The following is a 21957-nucleotide window of genomic DNA, read 5'->3' on the forward strand; positions in this document are numbered from 1 at the left end:
TCATAAGTAGAGAAACATAGGCTCTTATAGGTAGAATTCCATTATTGCACAGTGATAATATGGCCTTGGGGAGTAGGAAGCAATATCACTCTGCATATCTGTGCTTGGGTTTCACCATTTACCTAAGGTAAACTTTTATATTCTTCAAATCTTTCCTTACCTCAACATGATATAAATTGTTGGGTAAATATGAATTTATCTACAAATATCATTGTGGATCCATGAACATTCCAAAAACAAATGGCTCTACACAGAAAAGAAGAATAAATTATGGTTTTTTAAATTTTTTTTATTTTTCAATATATGAAATTTATTGTCAAATTGGTTTCCATACAACACCCAGTGCTCATCCCAAAAGGTGCCCTCCTCAATACCCATCACCCACCCTCCCCTCCCTCCCACCCTCCATCAACCCTCAGTTTATTCTCAGTTTTTAACAGTCTCTTATGCTTTGGCTCTCTCCCACTCTAACCTCTTTTTTTTTTTCTTCCCCTCCTCCATGGGTTTCTGTTAAGTTTCTCAGGATCCACACAAGAGTGAAAACATATGGTATCTGTCTTTCTCTGTATGGCTTATTTCACTTAGCATCACACTCTCCAGTTCCATCCATGTTGCTACAAAGGGCCATATTTCGTTCTTTCTCATTGCCGTGTAGTACTGATTGTGTATATAAACCACAATTTCTTTATCCATTCATCAGTTGATGGACATTTAGGCTCTTTCCATAATTTGGCTATTGTTGAGAATGCTGCTATAAACATTGGGGTACAAGTGCCCCTATGCATCAGTACTCCTGTATCCTTTGGGTAAATTCCTAGCAGTGCTATTGCTGGGTCATAGGGTAGGTCTATTTTTAATTTTCTGAGGAACCTCCACACTGCTTTCCAGAGCGGCTGCACCAATTTGCATGCCCACCAACAGTGCAAGAGGGTTCCCGTCTCTCCACATCCTCTCCAGCATCTATAGTCTCCTGATTTGTTCATTTTGGCCACTCTGACTGGCGTGAGGTGATATCTGAGTGTGGTTTTGATTTGTATTTCCCTGATGAGGAGTGACGTTGAGCATCTTTTCATGTGCCTGTTGGCCATCCGGATGTCTTCTTGAGAGAAGTGTCTATTCATGTTTTCTGCCCATTTCTTTGCTGGGTTATTTGTTTTTCGGGTGTGGAGTTTGGTGAGCTCTTTATAGATTTTGGATACTAGCTCTTTGTCCAATATGTCATTTGCAAATATCTTTTCCCATTCTGTTCATTGCCTTTTAGTTTTCTTGGTTGTTTCCTTTGCTGTGCAGAAGCTTTTTATCTTCATAAGGTGCCAGTAATTCATTTTTGCTTTTAATTCCCTTGCCTTTGGGGATGTGTCGAGTAAGAGATTGCTAAGGCTGAGGTCAGAGAAGTCTTTTCCTGCTTTCTCCTCTAGGGTTTTGATGGTTTCCTGTCTCACATTCAGGTCCTTTATCCATTTTGAGTTTATTTTTGTGAATGGTGTCAGAAAGTGGTCTAGTTTCAACCTTCTGCATGTTGCTGTCCAGTTCTCCCAGCACCATTTGTTAAAGAGACGGTCTTTTTTCCATTGGATGTTCTTTTCTGCTTTGTCAAAGATGAGTTGGCCATACACTTGTGGGTCTAGTTCTGGGGTTTCTATTCTATTCAATTGGTCTATGTGTCTGTTTTTGTGCCAATACCATGCTGTCTTGATGATGACAGCTTTGTAGTAGAAGCTAAAGTCTGGGATTGGGATGCCTCCTGCTTTGGTCTTCTTCTTCAAAATTACTTTGGCTATTCGGGGCATTTTGTGGTTCCATATGAATTTTAGGATGGCTTGTTCTAGTTTCAAGAAGAATGCTGGTGCAATTTTGATTGGGATTGCATTGAATGTGTAGATAGCTTTGGGTAGTATTGACATTTTGACAATATTTATTCTTCCTATCCATGAGCAGGGAAGGTCTTTCCATTTCTTTGTATCTTCTTCAATTACCTTCATAAGCTTTCTATAGTTTTCAGCATACAGATCTTTTACATCTTTGGTTAGATTTATCCCTAGGTATTTTATGCTTCTTGGTGCAATTGTGAATGAGATCAGTTTCTTTATTTGTCTTTCTGTTGCTTCATTGCTAGTGTATAAGAATGCAACTGATTTCTGTACACTGATTTTGTATCCTGCAACTTTGCTGAATTCATGTATCAGTTCTAGCAGACTTTTGGTGGAGTCTATCGGATTTTCCATGTATATCATGTCATCTGCAAAGTGAAAGCTTGACTTCATCTTTGCCAATTTTGATGCCTTTGATTTCCTTTTGTTGTCTGATTGCTGATGCTAGAACTTCCAACACTATGTGAAACAACAGCGGTGAGAGTGGGCATCCCTGTCGTGTTCCTGATCTCAGGGAAAAAGCTCTGTTTTTCCCCATTGAGGATGATGTTAGCTGTGGGCTTTTCATAAATGGCTTTTATGATGTTTAAGTATGTTCCTACTATCCCGAATTTCTCAAGGGTTTTTATTAAGAAAGGGTGCTGGATTTTGTCAAAGGCCTTTTCTGCATCGATTGACAGGATCATATGGTTCTTCTCTTTTCTTTTATTAATGTGATGTATCACGTTGATTGATTTGCGAATGTTGAACCAGCCCTGCATCCCAGGAATGAATCCCACTTGATCATGGTGAATAATTCTTTTTATATGCTGTTGAATTCGATTTGCTAGTATCTTATTGAGAATTTTTGCATCCATATTCATCAGGGATATTGGCCTGTAGTTCTCTTTTTTTACTGAGTCTCTGTCTGGTTTAGGAATCAAAGTAATACTGGCTTCCTAGAATGAGTCTGGAAGTTTTCCTTCCCTTTCTATTTCTTGGAATAGCTTGAGAAGGATAGGTATTATCTCTGCTTTAAACGTCTGGTAGAACTCCCCTGGGAAGCCATCTGGTCCTGGACTCTTATTTGTTGGGAGATTTTTGATAACCAATTCAATTTCTTCGCTGGTTATGGGTCTGTTCTATTTCCTCCTGATTGAGTTTTGGAAGAGTGTGGGTGTTTAGGAATTTGTCCATTTCTTCCAGGTTGTCCAATTTGTTGGCATATCATTTTTCATAGTATTCCCTGATAACTGTTTGTATCTCTGAGGGATTGGTTGTAATAATTCCATTTTTATTCATGATTTTATCTATTTGGGTCATCTCCCTTTTCTTTTTGAGAGCGTGGCTAGAGGTTTATCAATTTTGTTTATTTTTTCAAAAAACCAACTCTTGGTTTCGTTGATCTGCTCTACAGTTTTTTTAGATTCTATATTGTTTATTTCTGCTCTGATCTTTATTATTTCTCTTCTTCTGCTGGGTTTAGAATGCATTTGCTGTTCTGCTTCTATTTCCTCTAGGTGTGCTGTTAGATTTTGTATTTGGGATTTTATTGTTTCTTGAGATAGGCCTGGATTGCCATGTATTTTACTCTCTGGACTGCCTTCGCTGCATCCCAAAGCATTTGGATTGTTGTATTTTCATTTTCATTTGTTTCCATATATTTTTTAATTTTTTCTCTAATTGCCTGGTTGACCCACTCATTCTTTAGTAGGGTGGCTTTAACCTCCATGCTTTTGGAGGTTTTCCAGACTTTTACCTGTGGTTGATTTCAAGCTTCATAGCATTGTGGTCTGAACGTGTGCATGGTATAATTTCAATTCTTGTGAATTTATGAGGGGCTGTCTTGTGACCCAGTATATCATCTATCTTGGAGAATGTTGCATGTGCACTCGAGAAGAAAGTATATTCTGTTGCTTTGGGATGCAGAGTTCTAAATATATCTGTCAAGTCCATCTGATCCAATCTATCATTCAGGGCCCTTGTTTCTTTATTGACCATGTGTCTACATGATCTTTCCAGTTCTGCAAGTGGAGTGTTAAAGTCCCCTGCAATTACCACATTCTTATCAATAAGGTTGCTTATGTTTATGAGTAACTGTTTTATATATTTGGGGGCTCCCGTTTTCAGTGCATAGACATTTATAATTGTTAGCTCTTCCTGATGGATAGACCCTGTAATTATTATATAATGCCCTTCTTCATCTCTTGTTACAGCCTACAATTTAAAGTCTAGTTTGTCTGATATAAGTATGGCTACTCCAGCTTTCTTTTGGCTTCCAGTAGCATGATAAATAGTTCTCCATCCTCTCACTCTCAATCTAAAGGTGTCCTCAGGTCTAAAATGACTTTCTTGGAGACAGCAAATAGATGGGTGTTGTTTTCTTATCCATTCTGATACCCTATGTCTTTTGGTTGGCGCATTTAGCCCATTTACATTCAGTGTTATTATAGAAAGATACGGGTTTAGAGTCATTGTGATATCTTTATGATTTACGCTTGTAGTGATGTCTCTGGTACTTTGTCTCACAGGATCCCCCTTAGGATCTCTTGTAGGGCTGGTTTCGTGGTGACAAATTCCTTCAGTTTTTGTTTGTTTGGGAAGACCTTTATCTCTCCTTCTATTCTCAATGACAGACTTGCTGGATAAAGGATTCTCGGCTGCATATTTTTTTCTGTTCAGCACATTGTAGATCTCGTGCCAATCCTTTCTGGCCTGCCAAGTTTCAAAAGAGAGATCAGTCACGAGTCTTATAGGTCTCCCTTTATATGTGAGGGCACGTTTATCCCTTGCTGCTTTCAGAATTTTCTCTTTATCCTTGTATTTTGCCAGTTTCACTATGATATGTCGTGCAGAAGATCGATTCAAGTTACGTCTGAAGGGAGTTCTCTGTGCCTCTTGGATTTCAATGCCTTTTTCCTTCCCCAGTTCAGAAAAGTTCTCAGCTATGATTTCTTCAAGTACCCCTTCAGTACCTTTCCCTCTCTCTTCCTCCTCTGGGGTACCAATTATGCGTATATTATTTCTTTTTAGTGTATCACTTAGTTCTCTAATTTTCCCCTCATACTCCTGGATTTTTTTATCTCTCTTTCTCTCAGCTTCCTCTTTTTCCATAACTTTATCTTCTAGTTCACCTATTCTCTCCTCTGCCTCTTCAATCCGAGCTGTCGTGGTTTCCATTTTGTTTTGCATTTCGTTTAAAGCATTTTTCAGCTCCTCGTGACTGTTCCTTAGTCCCTTGATCTTTGTAGCAAGAGATTCTCTGCTGTCCTGTATACTGTTTTCAAGCCCAGCGATTAATTTTATGACTATTATTCTAAATTCACTTTCTGTTATATTATTTAAATCCTTTTTGATCAGTTCATTAGCTGTTGTTATTTCCTAGAGATTCTTCTGAGGGGAATTCTTCCGTTTGGTCATTTTGGATAGTCCCTGGAGTGGTGAGGACCTGCAGGGCACTTCCCCTGTGCTGTGGTGTATAACGAGTTGGTGGGCGGGGCCGCAGTCAGCCCTGATGTCTGCCCCCAGCCCACTGCTGGGGCCACAGTCAGACTGGTGTGTGCCTTCTCTTCCCCTCTCCTAGGGGTGGGATTCACTGTGGGGTGGCCTGGCCCGTCTGGGCTAGTTGCACACTGCCAGGCTTGTGGTGCTGGGGATCTGGCGTATTAGCTGGGGTGGGTAGGCAAGGTGCACGGGGGCGGGAGAGGCAGGCTTAGCTCGCTTCTCCTTAGGTGATCCACTGCAGGAGGGGCCCTGTGGCAGCGGGAGGGAGTCAGACCAGCTGCTGGAGGGGTGGCTCCGCAGAAGCACAGAGTTGGGTGTTTGGCGGAGCGAGCAAGTTCCCTGGCAGGAACTGGTTCCCTTTGGGATTTTGGCTGGTTCCCTTTGGGATTTTGGCTGGGGGATGGGTGAGGGAGATGGTGCTGGCGAGTGCCTTTGTTCCCCTCCAGACGGAGCTCTTTCGTCCCAGGGCTCAGCAACTCTCCCTCCCTTTGTCCTCCAGCCTTCCCGCTTTCCGAGCACAGCTGTTCACGTATGACCACCCAGATGCTAAGTCGCGCTTGCTGTCGGAACACACTCTGTCCTGCCCCTCCGCTTTTGCAAGCCAGACTCGGGGCTCTGCTTGGCCGGAAGGCTGCCGCTCCGCCCCAGCTCCCTCCTGCCAGTCCGTGCAGCGCGCACCTCCTCTCCGCCTTTCCTACCCTCTCCCGTGGGCCTCTCGTCTGCGCTTGGCTCTGGAGACTCCGTTCTGATAGTCATCCGGTGGTTTTCTGGGTTAGTTAGGCAGGTGTAGGTGGAATCTAAGTAATCAGCGTCAGGACGCGTGGTGAGCCCAGCGTCCTCCTACGCCGCCATCTTTCTGTACCTCTTGACTCCAAATATGGTATTTTTTTTAATGCTCTGATTGGTGATAAACACTTTGGACTTTTCCACATGTCAGGTTTCTAGACCTAAGGGAGCTGTGGGTGGCAATTGGAGGTAGGGTGAGAAAACACAAGGAAATGAGGATCCCTTACCAAGACAAAGCTTGATGGAAGCAGGTGCCTTAGAGTGTACTCTGAGCCAGTGGTTAACCACCTTTCTTTTCCCAATTGCAACGTACAAGATAAGGAATGTTGATGTGTAGTTACCTACCTTTGAATATGCTTAGAGTTATGTGCAATACCTTGTTTTCTGTGTGTAACCCTGCCCCTTTAGTTGCCACTCAAGAAAGCATTAATGGAATGTAAGTAAATGGAAGTGACATAATTAGAAGGATCACTTTGATTTCACGCTCTTTTAAAACATTAAATTATACCCAATTATCTGTACTTTATTATATTCATCAAATCACTTGTGACATGTCTAGCAATTCATAGATATACATACCTGTTAATGAAGCTTCCAGTTCCACTCTTTCTTATCTGACAAATTCTACTTCTTAATTTTTATGGCTAAAGTCTGAGGAAGGACTGATGTCATTCTTTTAATTTTTCATATACCCCTGGGTCTGGTTTGTAGGTGATGAAATAATAAAAACTTCTGAAGAGATAGAGATTGGTGAATAGTTTATACAATGTTCTTAGATTAAGAACTGAGGAGAATAAACACTACTTTTAAAAATATTTGATATTTAATAAGAGACCACAAAGAATGTGTTTTGCTGACTAACTCTAGATAGATTTTCGCTCATTTTGCTATTTTGTTATATTCAGCTGATGCTGCACATAGCTTTTCTGGTGGGCAATTGTAATCTGTGAGTATATCTTCAAAATCACTAAAGTGCTGTGAGCCTGGGAATTTCTTACATGTATACCATCTGTCATGACATGTGGAGAGTCTCAGTAGCAGGCAATTTGCATAGTGGCCACAGTCAGTAATCAGAGCATAGACTTTGCATGTGCTTAGTTTGGAAGCTACTATTGATCCCACAGTGATCTTTTCAGTTACACTCACACACAGTCATAATGGGTTTTCAAGTAGTGTCAATGCATAAAAAGTTTTTTTTTAATGTTTATTTATTTTTGAGACAGAGAGAGACAGAGCATGAATGGGGGAGGGGCAGAAAGAGAGGGAGACACAGAATCGGAAGCAGGCTCCAGGCTCTGAGCCATCAGCCCAGAGCCCGACGTGGGGCTCAAACTCACGGACCGTGAGATCATGACCTGAGCTGAAGTCGGACGCTTAACCAACTGAGCCACCCAGGCGCCCCGCATAAAAAGTTTAAATGAAGTTTAAGTTCTGTATAATGGCTAAAGACCAATGACAAGAACCTCATTGGCTAAGCTTGTTGCAACTAATAACCAATGGGACTGTCTGTCCCCTTTAAATTTGTTCAGTTTTGTTACCTTGTTACATAAATTCAGCAAATATTATTACTAATAGTACTGATAGCTATAATGGTGTTTTCCAGGCCCTGCACTAAGCCTCACTCTTTGAAGTAGGGACTATATTCCCCATTTCATAAGTGAGGGCACTGACTTACAGAATGCTTAAGGTAAAAGTGGACAAACTGGAGTCTGAACTATGTTGTCCTCCACTCTTAACTAAAATGAAATACTGCCTCTCCAGTGAACCTATTTGCTAAGCCAAGGGATTAAGTCCTGGGACTTTAATAATAAAGCAATCAGCTAGATTACATGGTCTACTTTATCAAACGCCATTGATATTAAATGTACTCTAAAATATTTTATTGATGTTAATTGTTTTAAATATATCTGATCACTCCAATTTGGGAGTGGACTGATCAGATCTATGAAAACAAAGGAAAACTTTCAGCGACATTCTAATAATTTAAGATCATTGGCTATGAGTTGATATAATCGAACTAGAATCAACGTCTCAATGTCTGACCAGCACTTTCATTAAGCTGGTCTAGAGCTTATAAATATTTCAGGTAGTTTTAAATTACCCTGATTTTTTTTCTTTTTGCATGTGGGGAGGGCTAGTTGGCCCACTTGCTGAAATAGTCTCTAATCTATAAATGGGCTAGTTTCAGTCTGTGGATAGCTGAATATATCTCCATGCACACAGGGAAAGCTCAGTGATACAGACCAAGTAAGGAGAAAGTTAATCTCAATTTGCCAAGGGTCTAAGTTATATATTTATAAAAAGTAGGTGTAATTATATTTCCAATAATACATCATCACTAACTGGTAAAAAATGCTTCCGAATAAAGTTCCAAGAGTTTAATGACTAGATATGACTTATTTATAAAAAGCAGTACTCATCTGCATACAAATAATTAATGTGTCAAAGTCCTTAAACAGAGATTGATCCCTCCTAGGTTAAACATGCCCCTTTGCAATCTTGTTTGCACCATTACTTTGCTTACCTAACCATTCATTCAGACATAGTCTAATTGTAATTTGAACAGGAACCAGAACTAAGCAGAAAGTAATCACAAATACTGAATTACTGGGGCGCAAAATAATGGGGCTTTACTGTCCAGTTATATCTTGATTACCCACATCAGTGAATATGACACTGATAACTTTTAAATCATTTCTGTTTTACCTTGTATATTATTTTGGGGAAAGTTACCTTCTCGATTATATTTTGGTTAGCCTCCTGCCCTACTAAATTTGCATTCCCTCAGCACACATAAATGGGCCAAGAGATAGTCAAGAAACATATAACAGAGTTATGTGAAACTTGTCTGGGATAAATCGTTAAGCATGGCTAATTCACAGGTTGAAAATCAACTCTATTAACAAATTCTTCATTTCTAAAGATGTATCCAACAAACTTCTCCAAACAAATGAGAATTCTGAGTTCCTAATAAAATATTACTGAGGAAAGGATAATGTTCAGTCTCAACGGAACTCAGTGACCCACCCCATCCCCACAAGAACTGGGTCTTGGACACTTGCCACATGGTTTAGGGACACCTTAAAGCTTCAAGTTTCAATGAGACTTCTCATGGACCACCAGGACATCTGGAATGGTATGAAAGATAGGTATAGATCAGTATAATAGTTATAGGTAGGTAGGTGCTTTCTGGAGTATCCACAATAATAGAAAAGTTATCTTTATTTAAAAATAATAACTATTTAAAGTGTTTTAATTAGAGTTGCAAATACATTGCAAAAAAATCACATTTTTAGGTTACCAGAGTAAAAATGAGACAGAGCTGTGCCATATATGAATAAGTGATAATAAATGATTTGAAACAATTTGGGGAAGAAACACTGATGTCACATATGCCCCTTCCCCTTCTCTTGGATCTTTCTGGATGTTTTTCCATTTTCCTTAGGTTGCCAGAAACTTTTTAGATCGGTTGAGATAAAGGGAAATGGAGAATTATTGATATATGAGAGAGGGAAAATTTTTCATTATTATTTTTTTAAATTTTATTTAAATCCAAGTTAGTTAACATATAGTGTAATAATGGTTTCAGGAGTAGAATTTAGTGATTCATCACTTACATATAACACCCAGTACTCATCCCAACAAGTGCTCTCCCTAATGCCCAACACTCATTTAGCATATCCCCCCACCCAACACTCCTCCAGAAACCCTCAGTTCATTCTCCGTATTTAAGAGTCTTTTATGGTTTGCCTCCCTCTCTGCCTTTATCTTATTTTTTCTTCCCTTCCCCTATGTTCATCTGTTGTGTTTCTTAAATTTCACATATGAGTGAAATCATGATATTTCTCTTTCTCTGAATTATTTTTCCTCAGCATAATACATTCTAGTTCCATCCATGTTGTTCCAAATGGCAAGATTTCATTCTTTTTGATCACTGAGTAATATTCCATTGTATATATATATATACCACTGCTTCCTTACCCATTTGTCAGTCAATGGACATTTGGGCTCATTTATGGGACATTTCCATAATTTGGCTATTGTTTGATAATGCTGCTATAAACATTGTGGTACATGTGCCTCTTTGAATCATCATTTTTGTATCCTTTGGATAAATATCTAGTAATGGAATTGCTAGGTCATAAGGTAGCTCTATTTTTAATTGTTGAGCAATGTCCATACTGTTTTCCAGAGTGGCCGCACCAGTTTGCATTCCCAACAACAGTGCAAGAGGATTTCTTTTTCTCCACATCCTCTCCAACACCAGTTGTTTCTTGTGTTGTTAATTTTAGCCATTCTGACAGGTGTGAGGTGGTATCTCATCCTGGTTTTGATTTGTATTACTTTGATAATGAGTGATGTTAAGTATCTTTTCATGTGTCTGTTAGCCATCTGGATATCTTCTTTGGAAAATTGTCTATTCATGTCTTCTGCCCATTTCTTAACTGGATTATTTGTTTTTTTGGGTGTTGAGTTTGATAAGTTCTTTATAGATTTTGGATACTAACCTTTTACCAGGCATGTGTGCAAATGTCTTCTCCTATTCTTTCAGTTCCTTTTTAGTTTTGTCGATTGTTTCCTTTCCTGTGCAGAAGCTTGTTATTTTGATGAGGTCCCAATAGTTCATTTCTGCTTTTGTATCCCTTACCTTCAGAGACATGTCTAGTAAGAAGTTTCAGTGGCTAAGGTTAAAGAGCTTGCTGCCTGTTTTCTCCTCTGGGATTTTGATGGCTTCCTGTCTGACATTTAGGTCTTTCATCCATTTTACATTTATTTTTGTGTATGGTGTAAGAAAGTGGTTCAGGTCTTTCTGCATGTCACTGTCCAGTTTTCCCAATACCATTTGCTGAAGAGATTCTTTTTTCCATTGGATATTCTTTCCTTCTTTGTTGAAGATTACGTGTCCTTACATTTGTTGTTCCATTTCTGGGTGCTCTATTATGTTCCATTGACCTATGTGTCTGTGCAAATATGATTATTGTATTGATGATTACAGCTTTGTAATATGTCTTGAAGTCCAGAATTGTGATGCCAGATTTGGTCTTCTTTTTCAACATTACTTTGGCTACTTGGGGTCTTTTCTGGTTCCATGCAAATTTTGTTTTTTGTTTTTTTTAGCTCTGTGAAGAATTATGGTGTCATTTTTGTAGGGATTGTGTTGAATATTTAGATTGCTTGGGGTAGGATTGACATTTTAATATTTATTCTTCTAATCCATGATCTTGGAATATTTTTCCATTTCTTTGTGTCTTCTTCAATTTCTTTCATAAGCACTCTATAGTTTTCAGTGTACAGATCTTTTACCTCTTTGGTCAGGTTTATTCCTAGGTATTTTATAGTTTTCAGTGTAATTATAAATGGGATCAATTCTTTGATTTTTCTTTCTGATGCTTCATTTTTGGTATATAGAAATGCAGCCAATTTCTATGCATTGATTTTATATACTGAAACTTTGCTGAATTCATGTATCAGTTCTCACAGTTTTTTGCTGGAGTCTTCTGAATTTTCCATGTAGAGTATCATGTCATCTGTAAAGAGTGAAGTTTGACTTCTGCCTTGGCTATTTGGATTCTTTTATATATTTTTGTTGTATGATTGCTGAGGCTAGGACTACCAAAATGATTAAATAACAGTAGTGAGAATGTACAATCCTGTCACGTTCCTGACATTCGGGGGAATGCTCTCAATTTTTCCCCTTGGAGGATGATATTAGCTGTGGGTCTTTCATGTATGGCCTTTATGATCTTGAGGTATATTCCTTATATCCCTACTTTCTTGAGGATTTTATCAAGGATTTATTAAATCCCACTTGACTGTGTTGGATATTTCTCTTAATGTGTTGTTAGATTCGGTTTGCTAGTATCTTGTTGAGAATTTTTGCATCCATGTTCATCAGGGAGTTTGGTCTGTAATTCTCCTTTTTAGTGGTGACTTTTTGGTTTCGGAGTCAAGGTAATGCTGGTTTTGTAGAATTAGTTTGGAAATTTTTCTTCCATTTCTATTTTTTGGAACAGCTTCAAAAGAATAGGTTCTAATTTCTCTTTCAATGTTTGGTATAATTGGCCCAGGACTCTTGTTTGTTGTGAGGTTTTTGATAACTGATTCAACTTATTTGCTGGTTATTGGTCTGTTCAATTTTGTTTCTTCCTGTTTCAGTTTTGGTAGTTTATATGTTTCTAGGAATTTGTTTATTTCTTCCAGATTGCCCATTTTTTTGGCTTATAATTACTCATAATATTCTCTTAATATTTGTATTTCTGCAGTGTTGGTTGTGATCTGTCCTTTTTCATTTGTGGATTTATTTGGGTCCTTTCCTTTTTCTTTTTGCTAAATCTTGCTAGGGGTTATTACTTTTGTTAATTTTTTCAAAGAACCAGCTCTTGATTTCATTGTCTGTTCTTTTTTGTTTGTTTCTTTCAATATCATTGATTTCTGCACTAACCTTTATTATTTCCCTTCTTCTCTTGGTTTTTGTCTTTATTTGCTGTTCTTTTTCCAGGTCCTTTAGATGTATGGTTAGGTTGTATGTTTCTTCCCTTTTTAAGAAGGCCTGGATTGTTATATACTTTCCTCTTATGACTGCCTTTTCTGCATCCCAGAGTTTTTGGCTTGTTATGTTTTCATTTTCATTGGTTTCCACGTACTTTTTAATATCCTCTTTAATTTCTTGGTTAACCCAGTCATTCTTTAGTAGGATGTTATTCAAGCTCTAAGCATACGTAGTGTTTCCAAATTTTTTCTTGTGGTTGAGTTCAAGTTTCATAGCATTATGGTCTGAAAATATGCCTGGTATGTTAGAGATCATTTTGTAATTTTTTGCAGGCTGATTTGTCATCCAGTATGTGATATATTCTGGAGAAGAAGGTGTATTCTGCTGCTTTTGCATGAAATATTCTGAGTGTATCTGTGAAGTCCACCTGGCCCAGTGTGTCATTCAGGGCCATTGTTTCCTTGTTGATTTTCAGCTTAGATGATCTGTCCATTGCTGTAGATGGGGTGTTAAAGTCACTTACCCTTATGATATTATCATCAATGAGTTTATGTTTATGATTAATTGATTTATATACTTGTGTGTTCTCAAGTTGGGGGTATATTTACAATTATTAGATCTTCTTGGTGGATAGACCCCTTAATTATGATATAATGGCCTTCTTCATCTCTTGTTACAGTCTTTGTTTTAAAATCTATTTTGTCTGATACAAGTATGGGTAGTATGGGTACTCTGGCTTTCATTTGACATCCATTAATATGATAGATGGTTCTCTATTCCCTTACTTTCAATCCGCAGGTGTCTTTAGTTGTAAAATGCTTCTCTTGTAGGCAGCATATAGATGGGTCTTGTTTTTGTTTTTTTTTTTAATCCATTCTGATACCCTATGTTTTATGATTGGAGCATTTAGTCCATTTACATTTAGAGTGATTATTGAAAGATATAAATTTAGTGCCGTTCAGCTGCATGAAGAGTTAGTGTTTCTGGTGATGTTCTCTGGTCTGTTCTAGTCTTTGTTGCTTTTGGTTTTTTTGTTTTGTTTTCTTCTCCACTCAAGGAGTGCGCCTTAAAATTTCTTGAAGGGCTGGTTTAGTGGCCACAAACTCCTTTAGTTTTTGTTTGTTTGGGAAATTATTTATCTCTCCTATCCTATTTTGAATAACAGCCTTGCGGATAAAGAATTCTTAGCTACATATTTTTCCAGTTCAGAATATTGAATATATGGCAGGGAAGAAAATTTTAGAGCTTGACTCAGTTATTTTGCCTCACCTCAAATCTCCACAACACTTAAGACAAAGAAAGCTAGTTGATCTTCAATATCTATTCTCTCCATTTGTAAGAAAATTTTGAGTTTTAGCAGAACCCATGCTTAATATTGTATTTTTCAACTTGTCTTGTGTCTCAGTATGGATGGTGTCATGGGCAAGTTCTAAGCATGGCCATGTAAGTGAAAGTTTTATGTGTGACTTATGTAAAGTAGCCTTAAAAGAAAATGATGCAAGGGCACCTAGGTGCCTCAGTTAGTTAAATGTCTGACTCTTGATTTTGGCTCATGTCATGATCTCACGGTTCATGAGATAGAGCCCCATGTCATGCTCTGTGCTGACAGTGTGGAGTCTGCTTGGGATTCTGTCTCTCCCTTTCTCTCTCTCTCTGCTTTTCCCCTGCTCATGCTTGTGTGTGCATGCTCTCTCTCTCAAAATAGCTTAAAAAAAGAAAAACTTAAAAAAGAAAGAAAATGATTTACCATACTTAGCCTTCATTTTCCTTTCTACTCTATGGAAAGGTGACACAATATTTAGAGTTTAAGTAATTATCTTGGGTCATAAGCATGAGAGACACATTCTAGGGTAGATGTAGCTAAAAGTTAGAAGGAGCCTACATTCTTGGTAATTTCATGGAACTGCCAACCCTGCCTTGGATTGTCAACCTCTACATTTCTCATGTGAGAGGATTAAATCTTGTGTGTTTAAGTCACTGTTAATTTAAATTTTCTGTCACTCAGAACTGTACCTAATCCTAACTGATATAGCATTTAATCAGATTATTTCTTTATAGAGAGAATTTATCATATGGACAATGGGCGGAGAATGCCATTTAGAACAGGATTATTTGTTGATGATTTTGTTGCCAACAGGTCAAAGTATCAAAGTAACCCTGTGTTCATGAGCCATCTCCTGGGTTTTGGAAATCATTGGGCCCTTAGCCTCCCTTAGCCTCTGGGTGTTAGTAGTTTCACACCGACAACATTTTGCCTTTGTGTTTATCTCCTGTTGGTGTATAACAACAAATACCACTATTAATCCTTCTCTACCTGTATACTAACTGCCTGAATGCTAATTTAATTCAAATATTCTCATTCTTTCATGATTACAGTGAAGATAGGATGAGGAAGAGTAGATTTTCAACAATGCAATCTATGACTATGCAAAGACACCATGATTGCCTATTTTGGTAGAACATGCAGGAAATAGCCTATAAAAGAGCAACAGATTTACTATGCATGCAAATTTCTAAACACATCTCATCTCGCCATTCTGGAAATGTTGAAAACCAAATTTAGACCACACACTATGAGTTAATGGAGTTGACAGTTGTCTGTGCTTAAATGATATTAAGGTAATGCATTTCAACATCAAAATTTACAACCCAAAATTGATCACTTTGGCCAATTTACATAAGAAGGATCAATATAATCAGCTCCCTCTCTTTAAATGTTAACAAATGCTTTAGCTCAACCCACCTGACCATGAGATGCATATTAGATACAGAACTAACTTTCTTCTACATAGTAGAAGAGTCTATTTGAAAATCTTGATAATCAGTCAGAGCTGCCCACAAGGCTTGGCTTTATAGCATTTAATAAGTAAGGAAGCTTGTTTCCTACAAACGTAATTATTTTTTTTTCATTCAGCCAGACGAAAGGAAGGGACTATAAATAGGTCTGGAGAATTTTCAGTAAAGATCACCATTTAGTCTAGGGAATGAACAGTTTTGAACTATGTGTGGTAGATCCTTGCTCCCATCCCCTGAGAAAAGCCTATGAAGGAGAGCATAAGGAAGGAAGAGTTTTGAAATTTGTGTTGTAGATCCCTGCTCCCATCCCCTGAGAAAAGCCTATAAAGTAGAAAATAAAGGTGCTCACACCGCCTGCCCACTCATATAACCAAAAGCAAGCTTGGCCGGCCCTATCTAGAATAGCCCTCTTTTACACACGTGTGTGCATGCACACACACAAACACACACACACAGCAAAGATCAAAAATTCTAGTAATGCTTTTTGTGAATTGTGATGTTGGATAGGTGGTCACAAATTAACTCATTCCACTCACATCTTTATGTATTATCTTTTCTAGAAATATTTACATTCTAAAAAGGGCCAAAGCCCAAAAATCAAAGAATCTTTGATGGTGGCATTTCAGGTCAGTTATTCTCAGGCTTAGCCAGTTTAACAATTACCAGGGAAGTTTGTTATAATTACAAATTCCTAGATTCCACCAACAGAAAATCTGATTCAGTGGATCTGGGTTTAGGGTAGCCCGGAAATCTGCTTTCAGGTTGCACCCTCCCCTCCAGAAGATCCAATGCATCTGACCCACAGATCATTTTGGTCTAGGTAGTTAGTTGCCTATGACTTTTGTTCATTCATCAAAATATTAACACTTTAAAGAAAATTAGTTTTTATCTCAAAATGGAATAAATACTTTTAATTTTGTTAAATTATTTTTTCTTATAGTTAGTTATATAGTTAGTTATATACAGTATAGTTAACATACAGTGTTATATTAGTTTCAGGTGTATTATATAGTGATTCAACAATTCCATACATTACACAGTGCTCATCACAAGTGCATACCTTAATCCTCATTGCCTATTTCACCCATCCCCCTACCCATCTTCCTTCTAGTAACCATCTGTTCATTCTCTATTGTTAAGAGTCTGCTTTTTTGTTTCTCTCTCTCTCTTTCCTTTCCTCATTTGTTTTGTTTCTTAAATTCACCTATGACTGAAATCATATGGGTTCGTCTTTCTCTGATTGACTTATTTCACATAGATAGCATTATACTCTCTAATTCTATTCATGTTATTCCAAATGGTAAGACTTAATTCTTTTTCATGGCTAAATAATATTCCATTATATGTATATGTATATGTGTGTGTATATATATATGTGTGTGTGTGTGTGTCTGTATATATATATATATATATATATATCACATTCTTTATCCATTCATCTATTGATGGACACTTGGGCTGTTTCCATCATTTGGCTACTGCAAATAATGCTGCCATAAACACAGGGGTGCATATATCCTTTTGAATTCGTGTGTTTGTATTTTGGGATAAATAGTAGTGTGATTACTGGTAATAGGGTAGTTCTATTTTTAGCTTTTTTGAGGGACATCGATAATGTTTTCCACAGTGGCTACACCAGTTTGCATTCCCACCAACAGTGCACAAGGGTTCCTTTTTTTCCATATCCTCACCAACACTTGTTGTTTCTTGTGTTTTTTATTGTAGCTGGGTGGTATTTCATTGTGGTTTTGACTTGCATTTCCTTGATGATGATATTGAGCATCTTTTCATGTGTCTATTGGCCATCTGTATGTTTTTTTTAAGAGAAATGTCTGTTCATGTCTTATGCTCATTTTTTATTAAACTGATAAGAACAGACACTACCCTTGATCTTAGCCAAAAAGCCAAGAAGGAATCTTCTGCTTATTTTTAATTGGATTATTTGTTTTTAGGTGCTAGGTTTTGTAAATTTTTTATATATTTTGGATGCTAACCCTTTATTGGATATGTCATTTACAAATATCTTCTCCCATTCAATAGGTTGCCTTTTAGCTTTGATCATTTCCTTTGCTGTGCAGAATAAAATTCTTATATAAATATTGTTTCTAGGTTTTATAAAAATAAGCTTTCTTTATTTAGAACAAATTCTGGTATTTTCTGTTTGGTGCTCCTTTCTGTAAAGTGTTATGATATTTTCTATAATAAGTCTTCTTCTGTTGGACAAACAGAAAACATCAAGGGGGCATTTGGGGCCCATAATTCAATAACTACCTACAGTAATAGAAAGCAACTGAGTAAGGCTATTGAACCTAGCTCCCTCTTCATCTTCCCCTGTCTTTCTGCTGGGGAGAGTAAGAAAAAGCAAAATCTTTATAAATGAGTCACAAAAACAGGAAATCATATGGTTATTGGAAAACTGATAGTGATGAATGGCAATTACTTTCTGGGTTGTAAAAGTCAATGATACAAAGGATTCTATGCTTCTGAAGTCCTTCCACAAATAGCTGTGTATATTTTCCCTCCTTCACAAACTTTCTTCTGGTTATAGCCTCTCTTTTTAGCTTCTCTTTTCAACAATCACCACCACTTATTGCACATATAATTAATGCCAGGGACTCTAATGTACTTTACATATATATGTACATATCCCATTTAATCATCACATGAATCCTGATAATGTTCATTTGTATATTAGGACCCACAAAATGATAGCCAGGCCCATGTCACAAATGTAAACCCAAGTCACCCTGTACTTACAGGAAGGTCCTCACTGTCAAGGAAACCTAACACCAATAACAATCCCCAACTCCACTTCAACTAGCTTACCTTACCCTAAAAAATAGTAATTCTTAGCCAATTGTGCCCCATTCCTGGGATACCTCTTCTGAAGTTCTTTAAAACTTGATCTTGTCTAAAATCCCTTGGGAAGAGTGCTCCACTGCTTGTGAGGCACTATACTCCCCAAATACACTGAATCTTTCCCTTGTCAGAAAACTCATTATTAATTGTTCTAGTTTTATAATTTCACAACCTGAGTGATATAAGTACTATTTATCTTTTTTTTTTCAAATTGCAATGATAAGAAAAGAAAGGCAAGACATACCCCACTAAAATAGGTACTCTATGAATACAGAAGTTTTTGGTTTTTTCTTTCACAGAGGTATTTTGAGTATCTAGATCAATATTTGGAAGATAATATTCATCCAATAAATATTATACATACCTGTAAGAAGTACCTACCTCTATTTTTGTCTAGGGTCAATTATTCATTAAAAAAACAAGCAAAAGGGATTTAGGTTAAGGAATACAGGAAATCTCCCAGGCCCCAAAAGACAGGAAATAGAGCCAGGGGGTTCTAGCTACATGGGTACCAGAAAGTGTTGAGACAGATAGTCTCTTTCTGTCCCTCTCTGTGGCCTTAAGGTCTCTCATTCATATGTGCTGCATTGTCTGCTCTCAATTCCTTTCTGTAGAAGCTTCACTGCAAAGTTTACAGCTCCACTTCCCTCATCACATAGGCTTGTACATTAATTTGTTTTGCCATAATAGTAATTCTGGCTTCAACTTCACAGATACCGCATAAAAGAGTTGGTTGCCAATTTTCATTGGCAAGTGGCCCTATTAGCTGTGATCAGAAGGTAGAGCCATGTGAACTATCCCTTCAAACCAGTGGCTGGCTCAGATTCTTTAAAGAAGTTATGTAATCAAGGAGGATATGACTGACATCTCTAGGCTAGGCAGGGATCCAGAGACCCAGAATGGCATTAGAGGAGCTATGCTATATGCCAAAGTCTTCTAGGACAGAGGTCAGAACATTTTTTCTGTAAAGGGCCAGATGGTAAATATTTTAGTCTTTGAGGGCCAGATAGCTCATGTGGGCAACTAATTAGCTCTGGGATTGTAGTATAAGAGCAGCTCTAGACAGTAAGGAAAATAATGGGTGTGGCAGTGTTCCAATACAATATAAAATACAAAAACAAGCAGCAAGCAGGCTTTGGCCCAATGACTGTAGTTTGCAAACATGTTCTAGGACAAAGGTCTCATCTGGAAATATGATACTTGTCCATATTCACATAAACCTCATTTCTGGTTGTCTGAATCAATGACATCATCTTGTTTTTACTGATTTTATTTTTCTTTTCTTTCTTTCTTTTAAAGCAATCAATGATTTGCAATGGCCTAATTGCTAAGATGCAGAACATTTTCTTAAGCAAGTAGTGCAAGTGCTTTGCTGTACTACAAGGGTGGTGTTTTAAGGACCACGTCATACTTAATTGAGCAGCTTAAATGAGAGTGAGTATAGGGTGGTGTAATTATCCAAGCTCAAAGAGCCACTTTCATAGAAACAATGTATGTACTCGTCTTCTTCCCTTTCTTGCCAACTCTTGACCAGCATCTTAACTAGGAAAAGTTTTAGTAGGTGCTGAGTTCTCTCTCTCTTCAGAAGATTTTCTTTCCAAAGTCTCTTAATATAGTATAGAAATAAGGGTCCAAAAAAGGATGGGGACTGGAACCAATGTGTATCACCATCAATTTAATCATTTGTTTCTTAAGTAGAAAGGCAGAGTTTTAAATGTAGTTTCATTTTAAAGAATCATTATCTTCAGACACAACCCATGTGGCTGGAACTAAGCTTAACAAGTGCTGTGAAGAAGCCCCAATTTCCCTCTGAAAGTGGTTTTGTCATGCTGTAATATAAAAGGATAAGGGAGTAATCGTGTGTGGCTGGGTGGATGCTGTTGCCAGCAGTTTGTTATATATAAGTAATGCGTAGCTGCACATGTGATAGACATTACTTTTATGCTGTGGTTCCTGGACTGTTTTATGCTCCTTGGTCATTACATTAAGAAATGAGGCTCTTTTACATTTCAGTTAAATTCCTTTGCTCTTACCCCAAGTCCTAATAAGATTCTGACAGTGTAATTACAAAGCTAAGCTCCTACTTTCTCAACTAAAAAGAGTTAGTCTACTCTGAACAGGCTCGGGGCCCTTAAAATGAGTGGATTGCCAGTAAGGTAGCAAGGTACCAGTTGAGTCAACACATTATTTAAGTGCTGTCATACAGAGCTGTCTTCAAAGTGTGGGGACAATTTCTAGCTATTGGAGGGAGGAGAAGGCAATTAAAGTAGCTGTGGTAAGCACTAGCTCTTAATCATCTTTCTGTTTAAAGCACGGAGGGTTGTGCCCCTTTCTTCCACATATCTCCTTCCGTAGGCAACCTCATGCTTTCCTGACTTTTCCCTTCACTCCACACTTTTGGTAATGAGCTAAGTCATGGGTAACTTATCCCAAGAAAATAAAGATTATTAGTATAAATGATAGAACTGGTCTTTCCAAGTCACAGCCAAAACAGTTACTGCAATGTGATTCTTACAAGTAATGGTGCAGAATGGCATTTCACAAATAGCACTTTTATTAAATTGACTTTAGGTTTCTTGTTCTTTACAACTTTTCTGTTAGTTTAAGGTTATTCAAAAACAATTATGGTACATATGTTTTTCCCCTGAACAATTTAAAAGTAAGTTGATGCCCCATCACCTCATCGTACCAGTTTAGTAAACATTTTCTACAAACAAGGACATCTTCCTACCACAGTACAACCACCCAAATGATATTCTTTACTACCGTTGCATCTTAAGATGTATTCAAATTTTGATAATTCTCCCAATAATATCTTCTGGAACAAGAGGATCTCATTCAGAATAAGGCATTGCATTTAGTTGTCATGACTCTATACACTCCTTGAGCCTGGGACATTTCCCTAGCTTTAATTTTACTTTCTTGACCTTCGTATCGTTATTTTGTAGTTTCTTCCTCAATTTGAGTCATCTGATGTTTTATCCTTTTATCCAAAGGGAGGAAGGGGTATCATAGAAATGATGCTACGTTCTTCTCACTGAATCCTATCACGTGCTATATGGTTTCTATTTGTTCCATTATTATTGTTGTTTACCTTGATGATCTGATTAAGTTAATGTCTTCTAGGCATCTCTGATATAAATTTAATTTCTCTCCTTTAGGACATTTTCAATTTTAATTTTAGAATAATTTTAGGTACCAAATACATACAGTAAGTCTCATGTATCCATCACCCACTTTCCTCCAATGTAAGCATCTTCAATACCATATTAACATTTTATGAGAAAGCACATTGAAGCCTTGTAGAAATACATTTCTCATCAAATTTTCAACTTATTTTTGAAATTTATGTCAGCATGAGCTCAGGACTTGCTGTTTCATTCAATGGATAATATTCATTACTATCAATAACTATCTGTTTATTGATTTTTATTGAGGTGAAATTACCATAATGTAAATTTGACTATTTTATTTTTATTTTTTAAATTTTTATTTATTTTTGAGAGAGAGAGAGAGGGACAGAGCACAAGTGGGGGAGGGGCAAAGAAACAGGGAGACACAGAATCTGGAGCAGGCTCCAGGCTCTGAGCTGTCAGCACAGAGCCCAATGTGGGGCTCAAACTCATGAACTATGAGATCATGGCCTGAATCAAAGTCGGACGCTCAACCAAC

At 37.6% G+C, this 21957-nt stretch overlaps 1 pseudogene; it reads right to left on the reverse strand.

Annotated features, from left to right (window-relative positions):
• Nucleotides 1-17214: 17214 nt before the first annotated feature.
• Nucleotides 17215-17342, reverse strand: LOC131503357 (U2 spliceosomal RNA; annotated as a pseudogene).
• Nucleotides 17343-21957: the final 4615 nt, after the last annotated feature.

The sequence above is a fragment of the Neofelis nebulosa genome, chromosome X (genome assembly GCF_028018385.1).
Source record: "Neofelis nebulosa isolate mNeoNeb1 chromosome X, mNeoNeb1.pri, whole genome shotgun sequence".
NCBI lineage: Eukaryota > Metazoa > Chordata > Mammalia > Carnivora > Felidae > Neofelis > Neofelis nebulosa.